This window comes from Chiloscyllium punctatum, chromosome 42 (assembly GCF_047496795.1).
Source record: "Chiloscyllium punctatum isolate Juve2018m chromosome 42, sChiPun1.3, whole genome shotgun sequence".
Taxonomy (NCBI): domain Eukaryota; kingdom Metazoa; phylum Chordata; class Chondrichthyes; order Orectolobiformes; family Hemiscylliidae; genus Chiloscyllium; species Chiloscyllium punctatum.
This window is the reverse complement of record NC_092780.1, coordinates 9,156,707-9,171,483: the sequence shown is the minus strand read 5'-3', so window position 1 is coordinate 9,171,483 and position 14,777 is coordinate 9,156,707. Positions and strand designations below refer to the sequence as shown.

Below are 14,777 nucleotides of genomic sequence, written 5' to 3'. Positions count from 1 at the left end.
TCAGCCATTTCCAGTTCCGATGCAAATGCCATTGAAGTCAGACAGTCATTTTGGAGTTAGGTTCCACATACAAAACATCTGTGCTGCACGTAAACTGATGAAAGGCGCAGACAAGAGAGTTGTTTTAGACAATTGTCACTGTAGTATGTGGAAAGTGTAAACATGCACCGCAGTTTCCTGTTGGGGGTATAGCTCAGTGGTAGACCATTTTACTGCAGATCAAGAGGTCCCCAGTTCAAATCTGGGTGCCCCCTTCATAGAAGCAACTTCCCGGCACTGGAGCGGCTTTTCAAGTAACTGCCGTTGCCCATCCTGCACAGGAAACACTGAAGGAGGGGTGTTTTGCTACCACAGCAAGGTTCCTTCTATGATGAACACTTCAAAGACACAAAGATCCGTGTTGCATCGTGAGATGTTGCAAAACATGCACTGCAGCCCCGAAACGAGAGCATGAAAGCGTTGCACGTGCATATGGTCAGCGCGGATGCACTCGATGAGTGCATCTGCGCAATATCTTCCGTCCATCTGAACTCTACCACTCAGCCATTTCCATTTCCGATGCAAATGCCATTGAAGTCAGACAGTCATTTTGGAGTTAGGTTCCACATACAAAACATCTGTGCTGCACGTAAACTGTTGAAAGGCACAGACAAAAGAGTTGTTTTCGACAATTGTCACTGTAGTGTGTGGAAAGTATAAACATGCACCGCAGTTTTCCATTGGGGGTATAGCTCAGTGGTAGAGCATTTGACTGCAGATCAAGAGGTCCCCAGTTCAAATCTGGGTGCCCCCTTTATACAAGCAACTTCCCTGCACTGGAGCGGCTTTTCAAGTAACTGCCGTTGCCCATCCTGCACAGGAAACACTGAAGGAGGGGTGTTTTGCTACCACAGCAAGGTTCCTTCTATGATGAACACCTCAAAGACTCAAAGATCCGTGGTGCATCGTGAGATGTTGCAAAACATGCACTGCAGCCCCGAAACGAGAGCATGAAAGCGTTGCACGTACATACGGTCAGCGCTGATGCACTCTATGAGTGCATCTGCGCAATATCTTCCGTCCATCTGAACTCTACCACTCAGCCATTTCCAGTTCCGATGCAAATGCCATTGAAGTCAGACAGTCATTTTGGAGTTAGGTTCCACATACAAAACATCTGTGCTGCACGTAAACTGTTGAAAGGCACAGACAAAAGAGTTGTTTTCGACAATTGTCACTGTAGTGTGTGGAAAGTATAAACATGCACCGCAGTTTTCCGTTGGGGGTATAGCTCAGTGGTAGAGCATTTGACTGCAGATCAAAAGGTCCCCAGTTCAAATCTGGGTGCCCCCTTTTCCAAGCAACTTCCCGACACTGGAGCGGCTTTTCAAGTAACTGCCGTTGCCCCTCCTGCACAGGAAACACTGAAGGAGGGGTGTTTTGCTACCACAGCAAGGTTCCTTCCACGATGAACACCTCAAAGACTCAAAGATCCGTGGTGCATCGTGAGATGTTGCAAAACATGCACTGCAGCGCAGAAACGAGAGCATGAAAGCGTTGCACGTGCATACGGTCAGCGCGGATGCACTCTATGAGTGCATCTGCGCAATATCTTCCGTCCATCTGAACTCTACCACTCAGCCATTTCCATTTCCGATGCAAATGCCATTGAAGTCAGACAGTCATTTTGGAGTTAGGTTCCACATACAAAACATCTGTGCTGCACGTAAACTGATGAAAGGCGCAGACAAGAGAGTTGTTTTAGACAATTGTCATTGTAGTATGTGGAAAGTGTAAACATGCACCGCCCTTTTCTCGTGGGAGTCTAGCTCAGTGGTAGAGCATTTGACTGCAGATCCAGAGGTCCCCAGTTCAAATCTGGGTGCCCCCTTTACACAAGCAACTTCCCTGCACTGGAGCGGCTTTTCAAGTAACTGCCGTTGCCCATCCTGCACAGGAAACACTGAAGGAGGGGTGTTTTGCTACCACAGCAAGGTTCCTTCTTTGATGAACACCTCAAAGACACGAAGATCCGTGTTGCATCGTGAGATGTTGCAAAACATGCACTGCAGCGCCGAAACGAGAGCATGAAAGCATTGCACGTGCATACGGTCAGCGCCGAGGTCATCGGAGCAATATCTTCCGTCCATCTGGACTCTACCACTCAGCCATTTCCATTTCCGATGCAAATGCCATTGAAGTCAGACAGTCATTTTGGAGTTAGGTTCCACATACAAAACATCTGTGCTGCACGTAAACTGTTGAAAGGCGCAGACAAGAGAGTTGTTTTAGACAATTGTCACTGTAGTATGTGGAAAGTGTAAACATGCACCGCAGTTTTCTGTTGGGGGTGTAGCTCAGTGGTAGAGCATTTGACGGCAGATCAAGAGGTCCCCAGTTCAAATCTGGGTGCCCCCTTCATAGAAGCAACTTCCCGGCACTGGAGCGGCTTTTCAAGTAACTGCCGTTGCCCCTCCTGCACAGGAAACACTGAAGGAGGGGTGTTTTGCTACCACAGCAAGGTTCCTTCTACGATGAACACCTCAAAGACACAAAGATCCGTGTTGCATCGTGAGATGTTGCAAAACATGCACTGCAGCCCCGAAACGAGAGCATGAAAGCGTTGCACGTGCATACGGTCAGCGCGGATGCACTCTATGAGTGCATCTGCGCAATATCTTCCGTCCATCACTCAGCCATTTCCATTTCTGATGCAAATGCCATTGAAGTCAGACAGTCATTTTGGAGTTAGGTTCCACATACAAAACATATGTGCTGCACGTAAACTGTTGAAAGGCACAGACAACAGAGTTGTTTTAGACAATTGTCACTGTAGTTTGTGGAAAGTGTAAACATGCACCGCCCTTTTCTCATGGGAGTCTAGCTCAGTGGTAGAGCATTTGACTGCAGATCCAGAGGTCCCCAGTTCAAATCTGGGTGCCCCCTTTATACAAGCAACTTCCCTGCACTGGAGCGGCTTTTCAAGTAACTGCCGTTGCCCATCCTGCACAGGAAACACTGAAGGAGGGGTGTTTTGCTACCACAGCAAGGTTCCTTCTTTGATGAACACCTCAAAGACACGAAGATCCGTGTTGCATCGTGAGATGTTGCAAAACATGCACTGCAGCGCCGAAACGAGAGCATGAAAGCATTGCACGTGCATACGGTCAGCGCCGAGGTCATCGGAGCAATATCTTCCGTCCATCTGGACTCTACCACTCAGCCATTTCCATTTCCGATGCAAATGCCATTGAAGTCAGACAGTCATTTTGGAGTTAGGTTCCACATACAAAACATCTGTGCTGCACGTAAACTGTTGAAAGGCGCAGACAAGAGAGTTGTTTTAGACAATTGTCACTGTAGTATGTGGAAAGTGTAAACATGCACCGCAGTTTTCTGTTGGGGGTATAGCTCAGTGGTAGAGCATTTGACTGCAGATCAAGAGGTCCCCAGTTCAAATCTGGGTGCCCCCTTCATAGAAGCAACTTCCCGGCACTGGAGCGGCTTTTCAAGTAACTGCAGTTGCCCATCCTGCACAGGAAACACTGAAGGAGGGGTGTTTTGCTACCACAGCAAGGTTCCTTCTACGATGAACACCTCAAAGACACAAAGATCCGTGTTGCATCGTGAGATGTTGCAAAACATGCACTGCAGCCCCGAAACGAGAGCATGAATGCGTTGCACGTACATACGGTCAGCGCGGATGCACTCGATGAGTGCATCTGCGCAATATCTTACGTCCACCACTCAGCCATTTCCAGTTCCGATGCAAATGCCATTGAAGTCAGACAGTCATTTTGGAGTTAGGTTCCACATACAAAACATCTGTGCTGCACGTAAACTGTTGAAAGGCGCAGACAAGAGAGTTGTTTTAGACAATTGTCACTGTAGTATGTGGAAAGTGTAAACATGCACCGCAGTTTTCTGTTGGGGGTGTAGCTCAGTGGTAGAGCATTTGACGGCAGATCAAGAGGTCCCCAGTTCAAATCTGGGTGCCCCCTTTTTCAAGCAACTTCCCGACACTGGAGCGGCTTTTCAAGTAACTGCCGTTGCCCCTCCTGCACAGGAAACACTGAAGGAGGGGTGTTTTGCTACCACAGCAAGGTTCCTTCTACGATGAACACCTCAAAGACACGAAGATCCGTGTTGCATCGTGAGATGTTGCAAAACATGCACTGCATCGCAGAAACGAGAGCATGAAAGCGTTGCACGTGCATACGGTCAGCGCGGATGCACTCTATGAGTGCATCTGCGCAATATCTTCCGTCCATCTGAACTCTACCACTCAGCCATTTCCATTTCCGATGCAAATGCCATTGAAGTCAGACAGTCATTTTGGAGTTAGGTTCCACATACAAAACATCTGTGCTGCACGTAAACTGATGAAAGGCGCAGACAAGAGAGTTGTTTTAGACAATTGTCATTGTAGTATGTGGAAAGTGTAAACATGCACCGCCCTTTTCTCGTGGGAGTCTAGCTCAGTGGTAGAGCATTTGACTGCAGATCCAGAGGTTCCCCATTTCAAATCTGGGTGCCCCCTTTATACAAGCAACTTCCCTGCACTGGAGCGGCTTTTCAAGTAACTGCCGTTGCCCATCCTGCACAGGAAACACTGAAGGAGGGGTGTTTTGCTACCACAGCAAGGTTCCTTCTTTGATGAACACCTCAAAGACACGAAGATCCGTGTTGCATCGTGAGATGTTGCAAAACATGCACTGCAGCGCCGAAACGAGAGCATGAAAGCATTGCACGTGCATACGGTCAGCGCCGAGGTCATCGGAGCAATATCTTCCGTCCATCTGGACTCTACCACTCAGCCATTTCCATTTCCGATGCAAATGCCATTGAAGTCAGACAGTCATTTTGGAGTTAGGTTCCACATACAAAACATCTGTGCTGCACGTAAACTGTTGAAAGGCGCAGACAAGAGAGTTGTTTTAGACAATTGTCACTGTAGTATGTGGAAAGTGTAAACATGCACCGCAGTTTTCTGTTGGGGGTATAGCTCAGTGGTAGAGCATTTGACTGCAGATCAAGAGGTCCCCAGTTCAAATCTGGGTGCCCCCTTCATAGAAGCAACTTCCCGGCACTGGAGCGGCTTTTCAAGTAACTGCAGTTGCCCATCCTGCACAGGAAACACTGAAGGAGGGGTGTTTTGCTACCACAGCAAGGTTCCTTCTACGATGAACACCTCAAAGACACAAAGATCCGTGTTGCATCGTGAGATGTTGCAAAACATGCACTGCAGCCCCGAAACGAGAGCATGAATGCGTTGCACGTACATACGGTCAGCGCGGATGCACTCGATGAGTGCATCTGCGCAATATCTTACGTCCACCACTCAGCCATTTCCAGTTCCGATGCAAATGCCATTGAAGTCAGACAGTCATTTTGGAGTTAGGTTCCACATACAAAACATCTGTGCTGCACGTAAACTGTTGAAAGGCACAGACAAAAGAGTTGTTTTCGACAATTGTCACTGTAGTGTGTGGAAAGTATAAACATGCACCGCAGTTTTCCGTTGGGGGTATAGCTCAGTGGTAGAGCATTTGACTGCAGATCAAGAGGTCCCCAGTTCAAATCTGGGTGCCCCCTTTTCCAAGCAACTTCCCGACACTGGAGCGGCTTTTCAAGTAACTGCCGTTGCCCCTCCTGCACAGGAAACACTGAAGGAGGGGTGTTTTGCTACCACAGCAAGGTTCCTTCTACGATGAACACCTCAAAGACGCGAAGATCCGTGTTGCATCGTGAGATGTTGCAAAACATGCACTGCATCGCAGAAACGAGAGCATGAAAGCGTTGCACGTGCATACGGTCAGCGCGGATGCACTCTATGAGTGCATCTGCGCAATATCTTCCGTCCATCACTCAGCCATTTCCATTTCTGATGCAAATGCCATTGAAGTCAGACAGTCATTTTGGAGTTAGGTTCCACATACAAAACATATGTGCTGCACGTAAACTGTTGAAAGGCACAGACAACAGAGTTGTTTTAGACAATTGTCACTGTAGTTTGTGGAAAGTGTAAACATGCACCGCCCTTTTCTCATGGGAGTCTAGCTCAGTGGTAGAGCATTTGACTGCAGATCCAGAGGTCCCCAGTTCAAATCTGGGTGCCCCCTTTATACAAGCAACTTCCCTGCACTGGAGCGGCTTTTCAAGTAACTGCCGTTGCCCATCCTGCACAGGAAACACTGAAGGAGGGGTGTTTTGCTACCACAGCAAGGTTCCTTCTTTGATGAACACCTCAAAGACACGAAGATCCGTGTTGCATCGTGAGATGTTGCAAAACATGCACTGCAGCGCCGAAACGAGAGCATGAAAGCATTGCACGTGCATACGGTCAGCGCCGAGGTCATCGGAGCAATATCTTCCGTCCATCTGGACTCTACCACTCAGCCATTTCCATTTCCGATGCAAATGCCATTGAAGTCAGACAGTCATTTTGGAGTTAGGTTCCACATACAAAACATCTGTGCTGCACGTAAACTGTTGAAAGGCGCAGACAAGAGAGTTGTTTTAGACAATTGTCACTGTAGTATGTGGAAAGTGTAAACATGCACCGCAGTTTTCTGTTGGGGGTATAGCTCAGTGGTAGAGCATTTGACTGCAGATCAAGAGGTCCCCAGTTCAAATCTGGGTGCCCCCTTCATAGAAGCAACTTCCCGGCACTGGAGCGGCTTTTCAAGTAACTGCAGTTGCCCATCCTGCACAGGAAACACTGAAGGAGGGGTGTTTTGCTACCACAGCAAGGTTCCTTCTACGATGAACACCTCAAAGACACAAAGATCCGTGTTGCATCGTGAGATGTTGCAAAACATGCACTGCAGCCCCGAAACGAGAGCATGAATGCGTTGCACGTACATACGGTCAGCGCGGATGCACTCGATGAGTGCATCTGCGCAATATCTTACGTCCACCACTCAGCCATTTCCAGTTCCGATGCAAATGCCATTGAAGTCAGACAGTCATTTTGGAGTTAGGTTCCACATACAAAACATCTGTGCTGCACGTAAACTGTTGAAAGGCGCAGACAAGAGAGTTGTTTTAGACAATTGTCACTGTAGTATGTGGAAAGTGTAAACATGCACCGCAGTTTTCTGTTGGGGGTGTAGCTCAGTGGTAGAGCATTTGACTGCAGATCAAGAGGTCCCCAGTTCAAATCTGGGTGCCCCCTTTTTCAAGCAACTTCCCGACACTGGAGCGGCTTTTCAAGTAACTGCCGTTGCCCCTCCTGCACAGGAAACACTGAAGGAGGGGTGTTTTGCTACCACAGCAAGGTTCCTTCTACGATGAACACCTCAAAGACACGAAGATCCGTGTTGCATCGTGAGATGTTGCAAAACATGCACTGCATCGCAGAAACGAGAGCATGAAAGCGTTGCACGTGCATACGGTCAGCGCGGATGCACTCTATGAGTGCATCTGCGCAATATCTTCCGTCCATCTGAACTCTACCACTCAGCCATTTCCATTTCCGATGCAAATGCCATTGAAGTCAGACAGTCATTTTGGAGTTAGGTTCCACATACAAAACATCTGTGCTGCACGTAAACTGATGAAAGGCGCAGACAAGAGAGTTGTTTTAGACAATTGTCATTGTAGTATGTGGAAAGTGTAAACATGCACCGCCCTTTTCTCGTGGGAGTCTAGCTCAGTGGTAGAGCATTTGACTGCAGATCCAGAGGTTCCCCATTTCAAATCTGGGTGCCCCCTTTATACAAGCAACTTCCCTGCACTGGAGCGGCTTTTCAAGTAACTGCCGTTGCCCATCCTGCACAGGAAACACTGAAGGAGGGGTGTTTTGCTACCACAGCAAGGTTCCTTCTTTGATGAACACCTCAAAGACACGAAGATCCGTGTTGCATCGTGAGATGTTGCAAAACATGCACTGCAGCGCCGAAACGAGAGCATGAAAGCATTGCACGTGCATACGGTCAGCGCCGAGGTCATCGGAGCAATATCTTCCGTCCATCTGGACTCTACCACTCAGCCATTTCCATTTCCGATGCAAATGCCATTGAAGTCAGACAGTCATTTTGGAGTTAGGTTCCACATACAAAACATCTGTGCTGCACGTAAACTGTTGAAAGGCGCAGACAAGAGAGTTGTTTTAGACAATTGTCACTGTAGTATGTGGAAAGTGTAAACATGCACCGCAGTTTTCTGTTGGGGGTATAGCTCAGTGGTAGAGCATTTGACTGCAGATCAAGAGGTCCCCAGTTCAAATCTGGGTGCCCCCTTCATAGAAGCAACTTCCCGGCACTGGAGCGGCTTTTCAAGTAACTGCAGTTGCCCATCCTGCACAGGAAACACTGAAGGAGGGGTGTTTTGCTACCACAGCAAGGTTCCTTCTACGATGAACACCTCAAAGACACAAAGATCCGTGTTGCATCGTGAGATGTTGCAAAACATGCACTGCAGCCCCGAAACGAGAGCATGAATGCGTTGCACGTACATACGGTCAGCGCGGATGCACTCGATGAGTGCATCTGCGCAATATCTTACGTCCACCACTCAGCCATTTCCAGTTCCGATGCAAATGCCATTGAAGTCAGACAGTCATTTTGGAGTTAGGTTCCACATACAAAACATCTGTGCTGCACGTAAACTGATGAAAGGCGCAGACAAGAGAGTTGTTTTAGACAATTGTCACTGTAGTATGTGGAAAGTGTAAACATGCACCGCAGTTTCCTGTTGGGGGTATAGCTCAGTGGTAGAGCATTTTACTGCAGATCAAGAGGTCCCCAGTTCAAATCTGGGTGCCCCCTTCATAGAAGCAACTTCCCGGCACTGGAGCGGCTTTTCAAGTAACTGCCGTTGCCCATCCTGCACAGGAAACACTGAAGGAGGGGTGTTTTGCTACCACAGCAAGGTTCCTTCTATGATGAACACTTCAAAGACACAAAGATCCGTGTTGCATCGTGAGATGTTGCAAAACATGCACTGCAGCCCCGAAACGAGAGCATGAAAGCGTTGCACGTGCATATGGTCAGCGCGGATGCACTCGATGAGTGCATCTGCGCAATATCTTCCGTCCATCTGAACTCTACCACTCAGCCATTTCCATTTCCGATGCAAATGCCATTGAAGTCAGACAGTCATTTTGGAGTTAGGTTCCACATACAAAACATCTGTGCTGCACGTAAACTGTTGAAAGGCACAGACAAAAGAGTTGTTTTCGACAATTGTCACTGTAGTGTGTGGAAAGTATAAACATGCACCGCAGTTTTCCATTGGGGGTATAGCTCAGTGGTAGAGCATTTGACTGCAGATCAAGAGGTCCCCAGTTCAAATCTGGGTGCCCCCTTTATACAAGCAACTTCCCTGCACTGGAGCGGCTTTTCAAGTAACTGCCGTTGCCCATCCTGCACAGGAAACACTGAAGGAGGGGTGTTTTGCTACCACAGCAAGGTTCCTTCTATGATGAACACCTCAAAGACTCAAAGATCCGTGGTGCATCGTGAGATGTTGCAAAACATGCACTGCAGCCCCGAAACGAGAGCATGAAAGCGTTGCACGTGCATACGGTCAGCGCTGATGCACTCTATGAGTGCATCTGCGCAATATCTTCCGTCCATCTGAACTCTACCACTCAGCCATTTCCAGTTCCGATGCAAATGCCATTGAAGTCAGACAGTCATTTTGGAGTTAGGTTCCACATACAAAACATCTGTGCTGCACGTAAACTGTTGAAAGGCACAGACAAAAGAGTTGTTTTCGACAATTGTCACTGTAGTGTGTGGAAAGTATAAACATGCACCGCAGTTTTCCGTTGGGGGTATAGCTCAGTGGTAGAGCATTTGACTGCAGATCAAAAGGTCCCCAGTTCAAATCTGGGTGCCCCCTTTTCCAAGCAACTTCCCGACACTGGAGCGGCTTTTCAAGTAACTGCCGTTGCCCCTCCTGCACAGGAAACACTGAAGGAGGGGTGTTTTGCTACCACAGCAAGGTTCCTTCCACGATGAACACCTCAAAGACTCAAAGATCCGTGGTGCATCGTGAGATGTTGCAAAACATGCACTGCAGCGCAGAAACGAGAGCATGAAAGCGTTGCACGTGCATACGGTCAGCGCGGATGCACTCTATGAGTGCATCTGCGCAATATCTTCCGTCCATCTGAACTCTACCACTCAGCCATTTCCATTTCCGATGCAAATGCCATTGAAGTCAGACAGTCATTTTGGAGTTAGGTTCCACATACAAAACATCTGTGCTGCACGTAAACTGATGAAAGGCGCAGACAAGAGAGTTGTTTTAGACAATTGTCATTGTAGTATGTGGAAAGTGTAAACATGCACCGCCCTTTTCTCGTGGGAGTCTAGCTCAGTGGTAGAGCATTTGACTGCAGATCCAGAGGTCCCCAGTTCAAATCTGGGTGCCCCCTTTACACAAGCAACTTCCCTGCACTGGAGCGGCTTTTCAAGTAACTGCCGTTGCCCATCCTGCACAGGAAACACTGAAGGAGGGGTGTTTTGCTACCACAGCAAGGTTCCTTCTTTGATGAACACCTCAAAGACACGAAGATCCGTGTTGCATCGTGAGATGTTGCAAAACATGCACTGCAGCGCCGAAACGAGAGCATGAAAGCATTGCACGTGCATACGGTCAGCGCCGAGGTCATCGGAGCAATATCTTCCGTCCATCTGGACTCTACCACTCAGCCATTTCCATTTCCGATGCAAATGCCATTGAAGTCAGACAGTCATTTTGGAGTTAGGTTCCACATACAAAACATCTGTGCTGCACGTAAACTGTTGAAAGGCGCAGACAAGAGAGTTGTTTTAGACAATTGTCACTGTAGTATGTGGAAAGTGTAAACATGCACCGCAGTTTTCTGTTGGGGGTATAGCTCAGTGGTAGAGCATTTGACTGCAGATCAAGAGGTCCCCAGTTCAAATCTGGGTGCCCCCTTCATAGAAGCAACTTCCCGGCACTGGAGCGGCTTTTCAAGTAACTGCAGTTGCCCATCCTGCACAGGAAACACTGAAGGAGGGGTGTTTTGCTACCACAGCAAGGTTCCTTCTACGATGAACACCTCAAAGACACAAAGATCCGTGTTGCATCGTGAGATGTTGCAAAACATGCACTGCAGCCCCGAAACGAGAGCATGAAAGCGTTGCACGTACATACGGTCAGCGCGGATGCACTCTATGAGTGCATCTGCGCAATATCTTCCGTCCATCTGAACTCTACCACTCAGCCATTTCCAGTTCCGATGCAAATGCCATTGAAGTCAGACAGTCATTTTGGAGTTAGGTTCCACATACAAAACATCTGTGCTGCACGTAAACTGTTGAAAGGCGCAGACAAGAGAGTTGTTTTAGACAATTGTCACTGTAGTATGTGGAAAGTGTAAACATGCACCGCAGTTTTCTGTTGGGGGTATAGCTCAGTGGTAGAGCATTTTACTGCAGATCAAGAGGTCCCCAGTTCAAATCTGGGTGCCCCCTTGATACAAGCAACTTCCCTGCACTGGAGCGGCTTTTCAAGTAACTGCCGTTGCCCATCCTGCACAGGAAACACTGAAGGAGGGGTGTTTTGCTACCACAGCAAGGTTCCTTCTACGATGAACACCTCAAAGACACGAAGATCCGTGTTGCATCGTGAGATGTTGCAAAACATGCACTGCAGCGCTGAAACGAGAGCATGAAAGCATCGCACGTGCACATGGTCAGCGCGGATGCACTCGATGAGTGCATCTGCGCAATATCTTCCGTCCATCTGAACTCTACCACTCAGCCATTTCCATTTCCGATGCAAATGCCATTGAAGTCAGACAGTCATTTTGGAGTTAGGTTCCACATACAAAACATCTGTGCTGCACGTAAACTGTTGTAAGGCACAGACAAGAGAGTTGTTTTCGACAATTGTCACTGTAGTATGTGGAAAGTGTAAACATGCACCGCAGTTTTCCGGTGGGGGTATAGCTCAGTGGTCGAGCATTTGACTGCAGATCAAGAGGTCCCCAGTTCAAATCTGGGTGCCCCCTTTATACAAGCAACTTCCCTGCACTGGAGCGGCTTTTCAAGTAACTGCCGTTGCCCATCCTGCACAGGAAACACTGAAGGAGGGGTGTTTTGCTACCACAGCAAGGTTCCTTCCACGATGAACACCTCAAAGACTCAAAGATCCGTGGTGCATCGTGAGATGTTGCAAAACATGCACTGCATCGCAGAAACGAGAGCATGAAAGCGTTGCACGTGCATACGGTCAGCGCGGATGCACTCTATGAGTGCATCTGCGCAATATCTTCCGTCCATCTGAACTCTAACACTCAGCCATTTCCATTTCCGATGCAAATGCCATTGAAGTCAGACAGTCATTTTGGAGTTAGGTTCCACATACAAAACATCTGTGCTGCACGTAAACTGATGAAAGGCGCAGACAAGAGAGTTGTTTTAGACAATTGTCACTGTAGTATGTGGAAAGTGTAAACATGCACCGCAGTTTCCTGTTGGGGGTATAGCTCAGTGGTAGAGCATTTTACTGCAGATCAAGAGGTCCCCAGTTCAAATCTGGGTGCCCCCTTCATAGAAGCAACTTCCCGGCACTGGAGCGGCTTTTCAAGTAACTGCCGTTGCCCATCCTGCACAGGAAACACTGAAGGAGGGGTGTTTTGCTACCACAGCAAGGTTCCTTCTATGATGAACACTTCAAAGACACAAAGATCCGTGTTGCATCGTGAGATGTTGCAAAACATGCACTGCAGCCCCGAAACGAGAGCATGAAAGCGTTGCACGTGCATATGGTCAGCGCGGATGCACTCGATGAGTGCATCTGCGCAATATCTTCCGTCCATCTGAACTCTACCACTCAGCCATTTCCATTTCCGATGCAAATGCCATTGAAGTCAGACAGTCATTTTGGAGTTAGGTTCCACATACAAAACATCTGTGCTGCACGTAAACTGTTGAAAGGCACAGACAAAAGAGTTGTTTTCGACAATTGTCACTGTAGTGTGTGGAAAGTATAAACATGCACCACAGTTTTCCGTTGGGGGTATAGCTCAGTGGTAGAGCATTTGACTGCAGATCAAGAGGTCCCCAGTTCAAATCTGGGTGCCCCCTTTTCCAAGCAACTTCCCGACACTGGAGCGGCTTTTCAAGTAACTGCCGTTGCCCCTCCTGCACAGGAAACACTGAAGGAGGGGTGTTTTGCTACCACAGCAAGGTTCCTTCTACGATGAACACCTCAAAGACGCGAAGATCCGTGTTGCATCGTGAGATGTTGCAAAACATGCACTGCATCGCAGAAACGAGAGCATGAAAGCGTTGCACGTGCATACGGTCAGCGCGGATGCACTCTATGAGTGCATCTGCGCAATATCTTCCGTCCATCACTCAGCCATTTCCATTTCTGATGCAAATGCCATTGAAGTCAGACAGTCATTTTGGAGTTAGGTTCCACATACAAAACATATGTGCTGCACGTAAACTGTTGAAAGGCACAGACAACAGAGTTGTTTTAGACAATTGTCACTGTAGTTTGTGGAAAGTGTAAACATGCACCGCCCTTTTCTCATGGGAGTCTAGCTCAGTGGTAGAGCATTTGACTGCAGATCCAGAGGTCCCCAGTTCAAATCTGGGTGCCCCCTTTATACAAGCAACTTCCCTGCACTGGAGCGGCTTTTCAAGTAACTGCCGTTGCCCATCCTGCACAGGAAACACTGAAGGAGGGGTGTTTTGCTACCACAGCAAGGTTCCTTCTTTGATGAACACCTCAAAGACACGAAGATCCGTGTTGCATCGTGAGATGTTGCAAAACATGCACTGCAGCGCCGAAACGAGAGCATGAAAGCATTGCACGTGCATACGGTCAGCGCCGAGGTCATCGGAGCAATATCTTCCGTCCATCTGGACTCTACCACTCAGCCATTTCCATTTCCGATGCAAATGCCATTGAAGTCAGACAGTCATTTTGGAGTTAGGTTCCACATACAAAACATCTGTGCTGCACGTAAACTGTTGAAAGGCGCAGACAAGAGAGTTGTTTTAGACAATTGTCACTGTAGTATGTGGAAAGTGTAAACATGCACCGCAGTTTTCTGTTGGGGGTATAGCTCAGTGGTAGAGCATTTGACTGCAGATCAAGAGGTCCCCAGTTCAAATCTGGGTGCCCCCTTCATAGAAGCAACTTCCCGGCACTGGAGCGGCTTTTCAAGTAACTGCAGTTGCCCATCCTGCACAGGAAACACTGAAGGAGGGGTGTTTTGCTACCACAGCAAGGTTCCTTCTACGATGAACACCTCAAAGACACAAAGATCCGTGTTGCATCGTGAGATGTTGCAAAACATGCACTGCAGCCCCGAAACGAGAGCATGAATGCGTTGCACGTACATACGGTCAGCGCGGATGCACTCGATGAGTGCATCTGCGCAATATCTTACGTCCACCACTCAGCCATTTCCAGTTCCGATGCAAATGCCATTGAAGTCAGACAGTCATTTTGGAGTTAGGTTCCACATACAAAACATCTGTGCTGCACGTAAACTGTTGAAAGGCGCAGACAAGAGAGTTGTTTTAGACAATTGTCACTGTAGTATGTGGAAAGTGTAAACATGCACCGCAGTTTTCTGTTGGGGGTGTAGCTCAGTGGTAGAGCATTTGACGGCAGATCAAGAGGTCCCCAGTTCAAATCTGGGTGCCCCCTTTTTCAAGCAACTTCCCGACACTGGAGCGGCTTTTCAAGTAACTGCCGTTGCCCCTCCTGCACAGGAAACACTGAAGGAGGGGTGTTTTGCTACCACAGCAAGGTTCCTTCTACGATGAACACCTCAAAGACACGAAGATCCGTGT

At 48.1% G+C, this 14,777-nt stretch overlaps 14 non-coding genes across 14 annotated transcripts; all 14 read left to right on the top strand.

Annotated features, from left to right (window-relative positions):
• The first annotated feature begins 721 nt into the window (after window positions 1-721).
• Window positions 722-793, top strand: trnac-gca (transfer RNA cysteine (anticodon GCA)). Its single transcript has one exon. It is a non-coding gene; the product is annotated as a tRNA-Cys (tRNA).
• Window positions 794-1,260: 467 nt separating this feature from the next.
• trnac-gca (transfer RNA cysteine (anticodon GCA)) lies at window positions 1,261-1,332 on the top strand. Its single transcript has one exon. It is a non-coding gene; the product is annotated as a tRNA-Cys (tRNA).
• A 2,048-nt stretch (window positions 1,333-3,380) lies between these two features.
• trnac-gca (transfer RNA cysteine (anticodon GCA)) lies at window positions 3,381-3,452 on the top strand. The gene has a single exon. It is a non-coding gene; the product is annotated as a tRNA-Cys (tRNA).
• A 1,522-nt stretch (window positions 3,453-4,974) lies between these two features.
• trnac-gca (transfer RNA cysteine (anticodon GCA)) lies at window positions 4,975-5,046 on the top strand. The gene has a single exon. It is a non-coding gene; the product is annotated as a tRNA-Cys (tRNA).
• A 456-nt stretch (window positions 5,047-5,502) lies between these two features.
• On the top strand, window positions 5,503-5,574 carry trnac-gca (transfer RNA cysteine (anticodon GCA)). The gene has a single exon. It is a non-coding gene; the product is annotated as a tRNA-Cys (tRNA).
• Window positions 5,575-6,556: 982 nt separating this feature from the next.
• Window positions 6,557-6,628, top strand: trnac-gca (transfer RNA cysteine (anticodon GCA)). Its single transcript has one exon. It is a non-coding gene; the product is annotated as a tRNA-Cys (tRNA).
• A 456-nt stretch (window positions 6,629-7,084) lies between these two features.
• Window positions 7,085-7,156, top strand: trnac-gca (transfer RNA cysteine (anticodon GCA)). Its single transcript has one exon. It is a non-coding gene; the product is annotated as a tRNA-Cys (tRNA).
• Window positions 7,157-8,150: 994 nt separating this feature from the next.
• trnac-gca (transfer RNA cysteine (anticodon GCA)) lies at window positions 8,151-8,222 on the top strand. The gene has a single exon. It is a non-coding gene; the product is annotated as a tRNA-Cys (tRNA).
• Window positions 8,223-9,217: 995 nt separating this feature from the next.
• On the top strand, window positions 9,218-9,289 carry trnac-gca (transfer RNA cysteine (anticodon GCA)). The gene has a single exon. It is a non-coding gene; the product is annotated as a tRNA-Cys (tRNA).
• Window positions 9,290-9,756: 467 nt separating this feature from the next.
• Window positions 9,757-9,828, top strand: trnac-gca (transfer RNA cysteine (anticodon GCA)). Its single transcript has one exon. It is a non-coding gene; the product is annotated as a tRNA-Cys (tRNA).
• Window positions 9,829-10,821: 993 nt separating this feature from the next.
• trnac-gca (transfer RNA cysteine (anticodon GCA)) lies at window positions 10,822-10,893 on the top strand. Its single transcript has one exon. It is a non-coding gene; the product is annotated as a tRNA-Cys (tRNA).
• Window positions 10,894-11,899: 1,006 nt separating this feature from the next.
• On the top strand, window positions 11,900-11,971 carry trnac-gca (transfer RNA cysteine (anticodon GCA)). Its single transcript has one exon. It is a non-coding gene; the product is annotated as a tRNA-Cys (tRNA).
• A 1,006-nt stretch (window positions 11,972-12,977) lies between these two features.
• On the top strand, window positions 12,978-13,049 carry trnac-gca (transfer RNA cysteine (anticodon GCA)). Its single transcript has one exon. It is a non-coding gene; the product is annotated as a tRNA-Cys (tRNA).
• Window positions 13,050-14,031: 982 nt separating this feature from the next.
• trnac-gca (transfer RNA cysteine (anticodon GCA)) lies at window positions 14,032-14,103 on the top strand. The gene has a single exon. It is a non-coding gene; the product is annotated as a tRNA-Cys (tRNA).
• The last annotated feature ends 674 nt before the right edge of the window (window positions 14,104-14,777 follow it).